The sequence below is a fragment of the Dama dama genome, chromosome 8, assembly GCF_033118175.1.
Source record: "Dama dama isolate Ldn47 chromosome 8, ASM3311817v1, whole genome shotgun sequence".
Taxonomy (NCBI): domain Eukaryota; kingdom Metazoa; phylum Chordata; class Mammalia; order Artiodactyla; family Cervidae; genus Dama; species Dama dama.
This window is the reverse complement of record NC_083688.1, coordinates 38793803-38806654: the sequence shown is the minus strand read 5'-3', so window position 1 is coordinate 38806654 and position 12852 is coordinate 38793803.

The window sequence follows — 12852 nt, the reverse complement described above, 5'->3', positions numbered from 1 at the left end:
TAGCCTGTCATTCAATTGCTGCATGTCCTTTAAGAAATTTTAATCGATGCAAAACACATTTCTCAAACACAAGCTTCTAACCCCTGTGAAACCAGCTATCAGTCTAAACAAAAAGCTGTGACACACGGTCAGGAGAATGTGTGCAGTGGTTATGAAGGAGAGCGAATTGAGCTACAACCCCAGAATCCAATATATGACAATATCCTGCAACCGAGGAATTAGCTATTTCGACAATATGTAATGTGGAAACACACCACTTGTTCAGCTCTTTTTGCTCAAGGGCACAGAGAAGCTGAGGTTTCAATTCACTCATCAGAAACAATCAACATGCACATAAACTCTGCCTTTTGGCTGCAAATGGATTGTCTATTTGTTATATTTGCCAAAAGCTCAGCATTGTGGAGAAAGAAAAAGGAAAGGAAAGGCGGAGGGAGAGGAAAAGACATAATAAGTCTGAAATCAGGGCATACCTTGAGTGGATAAACTCAAGGACAGAAAGGAATAGCACAAAATTGAGGGTGGGGCAATCTCTCCTGAGCCCCACACTGTCAGTAAGCTAGGTTCAACTCCTTTCTACCCAGTTATCCATGTTGAAATGGGGAAAAATACAGATCATTCCAAACGTGAGTGGAGCCGGTCGCCACCTTTTCCAGACCAGCTGTTTTCCCTGGGGACAGCGAGAAGCCGAGCAAGGACTGCTCCTCCTCTGTGCTTCCTAGCACTGCCCAAGCCCTCAGGGCTAGGTCACACAGCCTGGTAGCCTTCTCTGACTCAGCTGTTCTTTTCCCATAGATCTTTTTATCAAAGGAAACCAATCATTGTTCAACCCACAGTGCCAGGAGATGCAGCAGCGAAACCCCAAGGACAATAGATAGTTTTGTTCCTTTAGACTGAAACTCCTGGAGAAGATTTTTTGTATTTTTTCCTAAGATTTGGAGGTCTTTTCTTCCCCTCCCTCCCCCCACAATACTGACATAGATTATGAAGACAACATCCCAAATTTCCCTGCGTGGTAGCTGCAGTTTAGTAAATAAGCCAGCACATCAGAGAATAAGGACAGCTCTAAGGGTTTAACGGAAGTTGGCTCAATATTCGTTTTTTAACAAATTGATTATCATTGATTAGCAAAACATATATGTCTTGATTTTATCCCTTAAATTGTAGATACTAATAATCTGCAACACTATTAATCCTGGATAGATTTAATGATAATAGACAAGAATGCATTATTCATAAATGTTGTACACCAGGATATCCATTATACAACAGTTCATCTCCAGCAATACCATTTTCGTACTCATCTGTTATGATTTTATTTAAACCAGATTGTCAACAATTTTCAAAATGTTGATTTTTAGTCTGCCCTCATAACAAATCATCAACTCCTCCTCCCAATCTAATGCAGCCATGGAGACCTCATGAGGCTACTGTATCCTTCCCTCCACACCTGGCCCAATTTACACATAGCCACACTCACAAAGACGTGAGTACACATGCTGCTTAGCTGTCCTATTGGCATTGAATGGTTTCCAGCTTGTCTTTGTCCCAAGGTCAACCAGAATCAAGCTCCGGTTTTTGTCTTCATGTAGGACGTTTTCTTCATTGGTGAGCTTATTTAAATTCCTTTGCAGATATTGAGCCAAATCTGCTCAGCCTGCTGCCTCCTGGGGCCTCTCACTCAGGGCTAAGTATAAATAAATACTCATATAGGACAGCCTTTGATGAAACATTAAAGATGTCTCTGGTTATATGGCTTCTAGAGTCTCTATTTTCTCTATGAAAAATCCATGGTGGTAGAGAGAACCTTAGCCACGGGAAGGGAATAGATTTCTAAATAGCTGCCTATGGACCCCCTGGGACTTAATGGCACAGGGCAAAGAAGCAGCTGATCTTGGCAAAGGAAGCAAGATAAATAAAATTAGCCACTAAATCATCTCCCCTTAAAATACCAGCTGTCAATTCCCTCCAACATTTATGAATTTGGGGGCATGTTACTGTCACGTTGCGTTTCATCTAGGAAAAATAGCATTGCTCCTTTCACTCGGGAAGAGTCCCTGGGTCCCCACACAGGAGAGGCTAAAGCAAAGGGTTTGACTTTTTTCTTTCACCCTCTTCCCCTGTCACATGTACAGGGAAGAACCCAATTCAGGCCAATCAATGTTTATTGCTCTAATGATTGTAATTGTTGCTTATTTTTAAACTATGCTCCCAGTCATCCCTTCAAAGATTGGGACTGCTGGTTCCTACAGAAGATGATGCACACGCCTTTTGGAAAAGACCATCTGCTCAAAAGAGTGAATCGGCTGATGGAGAATGAATTTGGATGAGCAGAAATAAGACAAAGGTGGGAATCCTTGTCCCTCTCTCGTGGATCCCCAGTGGGATGAGACTGCTGCAGCTTCGGGAGAGAGGCTAGCAGCACTTGACAAGGACACTGAAATCTCAAGGTCAAGCTCTCTGTCCAGGTGAACACGGGAGATGTGCAGTATCACCTAAAAAGCTAACCTTAGCCAGACACTGACTGCTTTATAAGTATTATCTCACTGAATGTTCAGAACAACTGCCATGATGGATAATATTACAGCTGCATTGTAAAAACAAGCAAACTGAATAGTTCAGGAGTTGTTATCACTTATCTCCTGGAAAGAAGCACCCTAGAGTCCTGTGAGTAGTATGAGGCGCCCTCCCTCCCCTGGACATGAGAGCAACCAGCAAACCACAGTCACATCCTGGCCCGAATCATGCCTTCCCAAGCTGAAAACAGGAGATTCTAGGAGCAGAGAGATCCCTCCAGGCTTCTGTGAATCCCTGAAGCATTGCTAGGCGGGTCCTCCAGGGAGACTTGGCTGGAGTCACACAGGAATCACAAGGATCACAAGGGAATCTTAAGAGCAAACACTGACGAGCCCTACAAAGTCCTCTCTACACCCCACACACACCTCTAGGAAACCAGAGGGAAGAACCTGAACAAGATCAAACACAGACTAGCTACTTTACTGTTAATTTCTACCTAACTACATCCTTTGGCTGGAGGCCAGGTAAAATTCCTGTTACACTTTATAGGAGCAAAACCATGAAAGTTTTCTCTAGTTATTGTTGCTTCTAAAAAAAATAGAAAGAAATCGTACAAAGCTGAGTCCATAGCAGGCATATAAAGACCATATGTTGGCTCATTAAAACAGTAAATTTTTTGTTACTGTTTATTTTAAAATACACGAAGCTTTTCCACTGTGCCTGGATAAGAACTTCATATAATCCTTAGAACACTAAAGTCTTTACCATTCCAAAAACAGGCAGAATATCAGAATACATACAGACTGAATCCATACTACACAAACTAATTAAAGGACCTGGAGAGAGTGAGCCAGAAGAGCTGATACAGTTCAGTCTGAAAAAAAATCTTACTTCTTTACTCAAGTATAATAAAAATTATAATGCTTTCCTCTTTTTCCTCTTATAAAGAGCTTTCCAATGATATTATTTTGCTTGAGTGTCACAAAACAGCAAAGAGAGGGTGTGGTCATCCTGGGCTGGCTAAGTGACTGTCCAATGTCATGGTCAGGAGTGGAGGGAACTCAGGCTATATACGGTAAATTATTTGAGTAATCAAAGAAACATGGAAGTTATCAGGATTTTTCTGCTTGAATTTTCAGCATGAGAGCCGGTCACTGACACAAATGAAAACATACACTCATAAACGGCCTCTGCCCTCGACTCCATCTGGACCAGACGGAAGCAAATTTTGTGCACGTTATGTCTTCATTCCTCCGGCCACATCTTCAGTTATTCCATAGGAGGTGAGGGAAGAAGGGGAGTACGGGCTGGTGAGAGAGCCTCAAGGAAGGCTCCTTGAAGAAAAGCAGAGAAGAGCAGGGGTGAGGCAGGATGATTTCTCTCTACCTTCCCCCTGGAGTGGAGGGGTCTGCTTTCCTATAATGGTTCCCCTTCCTTACTGAATTACTATGCTAGGCACATGGAGACATCACAGAAGGGGTTTCCATAAATTTGAGTTTAAAGGGGATAATACTTGCTGTTAAGTCATTATATTAAATCATTCTTTACAAGACATTTTTACAATTTCAAGTCATTTTCCCAACTAAAGTTGCATAGTAAATTAATTACTTTGTTAGTAGTTCATAGGTGACTCTTGTAAACATGTGTTACACAAAAATATTCTCCAAATATTGGTTCACATATTTGAATCCATTTAAAAGTGCTTGTAATTTTAGGGGGGAAAGCATTCTTGGTAATTTCACTGCTTGCCTCATTTTGTCCTGGGAAGAGTTATGTTTATCTTCCAGTTGGCATATAGGATAATTTAGTGTAGCTACTTACGTGGTACTGGCTAACATAATTGAGGATTTTTAAGAAGTCAAACAGAGTTGGGGAAGGGTAGTTATTAATCCAGTAAAAACAACCTCAATAGTTTGGTTTATACATATACTAAAAAGAAAGGTGAACCATTTTCTCATCCCTAATGGCTGAAAATATGAAAGGTAAAAATCACATGTAAAAGGGTAAAAATCAAAATGTTTGATAAACTTACAACAATAGCCACACACTTTATACCTGGTCATGCCCTTTCCAAAAACATTTCACTTCGTGCTTGTAAACAAATGCTTAGCCTTATAAAGTGAGAAATGTGTGATAAAGAGAATATACATTAGCAAGACGACCCCATCAAGATGGGTAAGAAGTATAATTTGGGTAAAAATGTTCTTCATATCAGTCATGTAAAAGTTTGTTGTGCTCAAATTCTGTATAAATAACTTGGATTGCTTTTACATGCTTCTTAAGCTTTTCCCAAATACACATATTTAATGTATTAGCTGAAAATCACATGTATTAGCTAATACATGGGGTCGGGAAGAGCTGGACATGACTTAGCGACTAAACGACAACAACAAGAACTATCTTTTTGAAATGATTGAATGTCACACCCATAATATTGGACAAAAGTAGCCAGACATGCAAAGAACAGTGCAGTGTTTCATTTCTATATTTTTTTTTTTTTAAAGCAAAAATACTCTAGGGTGTTGGAGTCTACAGATAGTAGTAACCCCTGGGAGAGGAAGTCCATGAGAGGAAGGGGCAATGAGGAGTCTTCTGAGTCCTGGGATCTTCTGTTTGGTCCTCTTTGCTCAGTCTCCAGGCGTGTATGACTCTCTGTGACCCTTCGGACTGTAGCCCGACAGGCTCCTCTGTCCGTGGGATTCTCCAGGCAAGAATGCTGGGGTGGGTTGTCATTTCCTCCTCCAGGGGATCTTCCCAGCCCAGGGATCAAACCTGGGTCTCCTGTGTCTCTTGCATTGCAGGCAGATTCTTTACCCACTAAGCCATCAGGAAAGCCCATTTAGTCCTCTATAGACTATTTACATTGTCAGATTTCACTTTGTGAAAATTCTTCTAGCTATACACTTAGGATTTATGCACTTCTCTATGTATAAGTTACATACCAATAGAAAGCTTACTTAAAAAGTAAAAATAAGTGACTTCCCTGTTGGTCCAGTGGCTAAGAGTCCCCACTCTCAATGTAGAGGGCCTGGGTTTGATCCCTGGTAAGAGAACTAGGTTCCACATGTGGCAACTAAAGATCCCATGTGCCACAGCTAAGACCTGGCACAGCCAAGTAAATAAATAAATACTTTTTTAAAGTAAAAATAAGAAGACAGCTAAGAAAGTGCTCTCCAAACATAGATGACCCAAGTACTATGCAGGGTTGACCCTCCCCATGCCCTCTGCAGGGGAGCAGAGACCTTTGGATTTTTCAGAGACTCCGGGGAATGAGAACTCATCATCACAAGAAAGCCCTCATTTTATCATACTATTATGGTAAACAAGACATTTTTACCCTAAAAGAAGGGGAAAGCTCGTGGCCTCCTTGAGATAAATACCCCTGAGTGTGTATCGTTTCAACTTCACCATAACCCAGTCACACAGAGCCAGGAATTCTTCCGAGGGTACGTCCGTGGCTCTAGTTGGATGAAAGTGAAAGTGAAGTCGCTCAGTAGTGTCCGACTCTTAGCAACCCCATGAACTGTAGCCTACCAGGCTCCTCCGTCCATGGGATTTTCCAGGCAAGAGTACTGGAGTGGGGTGCCATTGCCTACTCCGACTACTTGCCAAGTGTGTGGACAGCCTCACTGCCTAGAAGAGACTGTTTGCTAGTGAGAAAACAACTTGGTTGGGAAATAGTGCAATCTGCAAACTGCCTCTGAGCACCCCTCAGATTTGACAGGGTGTTGTAAAAGCAGTATTACAGTTCTGCTGCCACAGTTAAGAAATGGAGCCTTATCATTTGGTCTGAACTTTCCTTAAGAAATGCACCAAAGGAAATGTGTCCGGGCATAATTGCATTTGGGGCACATGGAGCTCAGCTTTTCTCACCCACACTACTCCTCTGCCTGGAGTCCAGGACCTCCTCTGGAAGCTCACAAACATCGAAACAGAGCCCGGTGCTGATGCTGGGGCTTGGGGGGCAAGCTTCAATACAAAGACGGACAACCAGAAGAGGCAACCGACAAAACCCTGTCAATCAACATGAACAGCTGGGAGAACGGAATGTCATTCCCCACTTTGGCTCTGCCCTCTCTTTAAATCCTACATAAATCATTCTTTCTTCCTGGGAAATGGCTATGGAACACTTTCTCCAGGTGGAGGCTAGAAAGGCTGATGGCTATGAGGGTAGACAGGATTTTCCTGCCTGTCTGGGCATGTATCCATGCTGCCCCAGTGAGAAACATCTTTATCAAGCCTGACATCATTCACCATGATCATAATCCTCTGGTTTCTGGCAAGAAAACACTAGATCTGTAATCTTTAGTTCTTCTAACCCTATCACATACTTGCATTGTCATCCTCAGCTAATCATTTAAACTCTCTGGGCTGCAAATACTTTGCCAGCTGAAATTACCCTTATCTTTCTTCAAATACTCAAAGGAGCAAGATAGAGGATGCTTCTATATTGCTTGAAGCATTCACAAACTTAAGTGATTCTCTGAATGGGAAGGCCAGCCTTGCTTGCTTTGCTCTCCTTTTTCATCTCCGTGTATAAGCCCTGCCCAGCTCCACCAAGAGGACTGATGGAGTTCTGCCTTCCACAAGAGGTGGGGTGGGGCAGGTACTTCTCTGGGCTATAAAGAAGTTGGCTCACTCTCAATATCCTTTTGTTTTGAATCAGTGGTCTCTGCCTTCTACCTGAGCTCCTGCCAGAGATTTTGACACTCTGGTATTTTACCACTTCTCCACTTAAAGAGACTTAAAACTTTTCCAATTAGATAAATCTGATTTTTGAGGAAGTGATCATTGTTAAATCATGATAAAGAGACATTTTATCATGCTTTTCAGGGGGAAATTGTTGCAGCTGCTGACAATTTAGAAAGAGGAATATACTTTACAACTAATGTGTTAGACGGTAGAGTTCAAAGAAGTTCAATGAGAAGTAAGTAAAAGTATTACTGAGATTACAATTCAAACAAAGGGAAAGTACAGTTCAATTTCACCCCCAAAGGGTGATTTTACATGCACATTTTTAAGGGAACACATCCATGGTTAAAAGTGAACTATACCTGTAGATCACATTCTTCCAGCACTTTCCAGTAATCCTAGCACAGTATGGAGAAAACAAATGCTTCTTTTAGTCAAGCATGTAGTCACATGTTTCCAGATGAGAGGCACAAAAAATGTTAAAGGTTTGGGAAATTGGACCTATGCAAAAAGACTAATGTAAAATATATCCTCAAGAAGAAGGAAGGGCTAGTAGGAAAAGGGAGCTCTCAACCCTAATATGAAGGGATATGCACAACCAGTGTTTCTATGAATTAACTGAAGGCAAAAGCTTAAACTTCAACATTCAAAAAGCTAAGATCATGGCATCGGGTCTCATCACTTCATGGCAAATAGATGGAGGAAAAGTGGAAACAGTGATGGATTTTATTTTCTTGGGCTCCAAAATCACTGTGGATGGTGACTACCACCACAAAATTAAAAGACGCTTGCTCCTTGGAAGAAAAGCTATAACAAACCTAGAGAGTGTATTAAAAGGCAGAGACATCACTTTGCCAACAAAGGTCCATCTAGTCAAAGCTATGGTTTTTCCAATAGTCGTGTATGGAGGTGAGAACTGGACACAAAGAAGGCTGAGCACTGAAAAATTGATGCTTTCAAACTGTGGTATTGGAGAAGACTCTTGAGAATCCCTTGGACAACAAGGAATCCTGAATATTCATTGGAAGAACTGATGCTGAAGCTGAAGCTCCAATACTTTGGCCATTTGATGCAAAGAGCCAACTCATTGGAAAAGACCCTACTGCTAATAAAGATTGAGGGCAGGAGAAAAAAGAGGGTGATAAAGAATGAAATGTTTGGATGGTATCACTGACTCAATGGACACGAGTTTGAGCAAACCCTGGGAGACAGTGAAGAATAGGGAAGCCTGGCATGCTTCAGTTCATGGGGTTGCAAAGAGTTGGACACAACTTAGTGACTGAACAACAACAAATGCATGGCTGTCCGAGAGCAACCAGATATACTTTGAATAGGTGTTTAAATCTTTGAGTATTTCAGCTAGAGGGCTACTCAGAACCATTTCTAACAATATCAAAAAGAGGCTATGGGTCTGCCTGGAAGCTTTAAGCAATGTTATACCTAGCCTTCTTTCTGGGTGAGTTTGGTTACCAACAGAGAGAAGACCAGAAAGACTTTGAGGACCTCTCGGAATTGACATTTTAGAAACTTGACTGGCATTAAGCTCAATAAGATGGCATCAATCTGACCAGAAAATAGCAATGACCTTCAACATAGCCTCCTCAGTCACCATCCAGATGTTGTCATGGGACTACATCATCTTCTCACACCACAGGACTGCCCTGAACCTATCAGCTCCATAAAACAAGTTGTTTAGTATGACATTCCTATCACTGTAAATGATGTCACCTTTTCTACAGTCATCCCAGCATGACCACAGAGTCATTTAGACTCATCTGTCTCCCTCACTCCTCACTGCTGGTCTGTCAACAGTGCCTGTTGAGTCTTCCTTCTGTCTTTCTCATCTGATAACCATTCCTTCCTTTTCACTCCCAGGGGCAACATCCTAGTTCAGGTGATCATCAAGACATGTCAGTGAGAAAATACTTAGATGTTCAATTTCTGTCTCCCAAATTTCAAATTCTTCATCAGTGTTTCTCAAAGGGTGGCGCAAAGATCACCTCCAAAATTACCAAGTTCAGTTCTGTTCAGTCACTCAATCATGTCCGACTCTTTGTGACCCCATAGACTGCAGCACACTAGGCTTCCCTGTCCTTCACCAACTCCCATAGCTTATTCAAACTCATGTCCATTGAGTCAGTGATGCCATTCAATCATCTCATGCTCTGTCATCCCCTTCTCCTCCTACCTTCAATCTTTCCCAGCATCAGGGTCTTTTCAAATGAGTAAGTTCTTCGCATCAGGTGGCGAAAGTGTTAGAGTTTCGGCTTCAGCATCAGTTCTTCCAATGAATATTCAGGATTGATTTCCTTTAGGATGGACTGGTTGGATCTCCTTGCAGTCCAAGGGACTCTAAAGAGTCTTCTCCAGCACCACAGTTCAAAAGCATCAATTCTTTGGCACTCAGCCTTCTTTATGGTCCAACTCTCAAAAACTACAGCTTTGACGGAAAGACCTTTGTTGACAGAGAATTCTCGGACAACCAAGCCCCAGGCTTAACAACATTCCAAGTTTCACATGACAAAACAAACACCATTAACGTGAAACCATAGCTGCAATTTGCTCACAGATTGATGATGATATTACTTTACATCCTGGGATATAAGCGGGAACCTCAAACTGCAATCTTTGAAGTCTCACCCATGGAGTGGATGGATTGCCTGGGACCTTTTTCCCAGGTCCAGATTTTTCCCAGATGTGTTGTGACATGGGACTTCCCAGTGCTGTTTGAGTCTGGATGTTGGTCAAAAGCCAATTTAGTAATGTATCTTCTGCTGTTTTCTATTTCTCTTTTCTTTCAATGTTAGTATATTGAAAGTAAGCTAGATAATTCTCTAATAAATATTTGCATTATTTATGTGCCTTATTTTGTTAACAAATTCTTTGAACCTGAGACGAAAGTGAAAACTTTCAGCAAAACATCAACCACACCTCCTCCCTCTATCCCAAAGTGTTATTCTTTTCTCCATCCAAATTTTAACCATACATGAAAGTCTGATGTTGCTTCCTCATGACCCCTTTTCCTGATCAGTGTGGGTTGAACTGTGTCCCTCTAAAAGGCGTACTGAAGTCCTAACACCTGGTGCCTATGAATCACTGTTTTTGGAAATAAGGTCTTTGCAGATATATTGATAATTAGCTAAGATGAGGTGATACTGGATTAGGGTGGGAACTAAATCCAATGGATAGTGTCCTTATAAAGAGACCATGTAAAGATACAGGGACACATAGGGAGAAAAAGTTCATGTGAAAATAGACACAGAAATTGGAGTGCTGTACCCATCAAAAGATAAGAAAGAGGAAAGCAAGGATTTTCCCCTAGAGCCTTCAGAGGGAACCCTGCAGCACCTTGACTTTGGACTATAAAGTGATGAGAGAATAAATTCATGCTATTTTTAATCACCAGTTTGTGATAATTGGTTATTGTAGCCCTAGGGAACTAATACACTGCTCCTAACCATGATCACCCTCTTTTGCTCCTTGAGTCCCATAGTTCCTAAATTCTAAACAAATCCTTTGGCTTCTGTGGTAGCCAGCCTCCCACATGGCCCACAGGGATATCCACCACATGGTATTGATGCCCTTGTGTGGCTCCCTCCCATGTTGATAGGACTGATATATATTTCCAAGAGTATATTGTGGAAATGGTGTGTGGTTTCTGAGGCCAGGTCATAAAAGTCACTGCAGCAACTTCCTTGCTCTCTTGGACACTTCCCTCTGGAAGAAGCAAGGTGTCATGTCATTATACACTCAGGAAGCCCTAAGGAGACAGACACATGGTAACAGCCCTCACAAACTCACCATTTATGAGAGTGGACCAACTTGGAAGCATATCCTCCAGTCCCAGTCAAGCCTTCAGATGCCTGAGCCCAGATTGGGATCTTGACTGAAACTTCATAAGAATCTTTGAACCAGAATTATCAAGATAATCTACTCCTGGATTCCAAACCCATGTAAACTATATGAGGTAACAAATATCTACTGTTCTAGCCTGCTAGGTGATGGGGTGATTTTATCAGCAACAATAGACAAATAATACAACTCTTACTCTCACACACTAGCTCAATTGCTTGACTCTAAAGATAAAGATGTTTTGGGGAATATCTTTACTCCTCCTCAGTTCAGTCAGTTCAGTTCAGTCACTCAGTCATGTCCAACTCTTTGCAACCCCATGGACCATACCAGGCTTTCCCAGAGCTTGCTCAAACTCATATCCATCAAGCTGGTAATGCTATCCAACCATCTCATCCTGTCATTCCCCTTCTCCTCCTGCCTTCAATTTATCCCAGCCACAGCGTCTTTTCTAATGAGTCAGTACTTTGCATCAGGTGGCCAAAATATTGGAGCTTCAGCTTCAGCATCAGTCCTTCCAATGAATATTCAGGACTGGTTTTCTTTAGGATTGACAGGTTTGATCTCCTTGCAGTTCAAGGGACACTTAAGAGTCTTCTCCGACACCACAGCTCAAAAGCGTCAGTTCTTTGGCTCTCAGCTTTCTTTGTAGTCCAACTCTCACATCCATACATGACTACTGGAAAAATCATAGCTTTGACTAGACAGACCTTTATTGGAAAAATAATGTCTCTGCTTTTTAATATGCTGTCTAGGTTGGTCACAGCTTTTCTTCCAAGGAGCAAGTGTCTTTTAATTTCACAGTTGCAGTTAACATCTGCAGTGATTTTGGAGCCCAAAAAAATAAAGTCTCTCAGTTTTTCCATTGTTTCCCCATCTATTTGCCATGAAGCTATGGGACCAGATGCTATGACCTTAGTTTTTTTAATGTTGAGTTTTAAGCCAACTTTTTCACTCTCCTCTTTCACTTTCATTAAGAGACTATTTCAGTTCCTCTTCCCGTTTCTGCCATAAGGGTGGTGTCATCTGCGTATCTGAGGTTATTGATATTTCTCCCGGCAAACTTGATTCCAGCTTGTACTTCACCAGCCTGGCATTTCACATGATGTACTCTGCATATAAGTTAAATAAGCAGGGTAACAATATATAGCCTCAACATACTCCTTTCCCAATTTGGAACTAGTCCATTGTTCCATATCCATTTCTAACTGTTGCTTCTTGACCTGCATACAGGGTTCTCAGAAGGCAAGTAAGGTGTTCTGACATTCCCATCTCCTGAAGAATTTTCCAGTTTGTTGTGATCCACACAGTCAAAGGCTTTAACGTAATCAATGAAGCAGAAGTAGACGTTTTTCTGGAATTCTCTTGCTTTTTCTATGATCCAATGGATGTTGGCAATTTGATCTCTGGTTCCTCTGCCTTTTCTAAAACCAGTTTGAACATGTGGAAGTTCACAGTTCATGTACTGTTGAAGCCTCGTTTGAAGAATTTTGAGCATTACTTTGCTAGTGTGTGAGATGAGTGCAATTGTGCAGTGGTTTGAGCATTCTTTGACATTGCCCTTCTTTGGGATTGGAATGAAAACAAACCTTTTCCAGTTCTGTGGCCACTGCTGAGTTTTCCAAATTTGTTGGCATATTGAGTGCAGCACTTTCACAGCATCATCGTTTAGAATCTGAAATAGCTCTGCTGGGATTCCATCACCTCCACTATCTTTGTTTGTAGTGATACTTCCTAAGGCCCACTTGACTTTGCACACCAGGATGTCTGGCTCTAGGTGAGTAATCACACCAT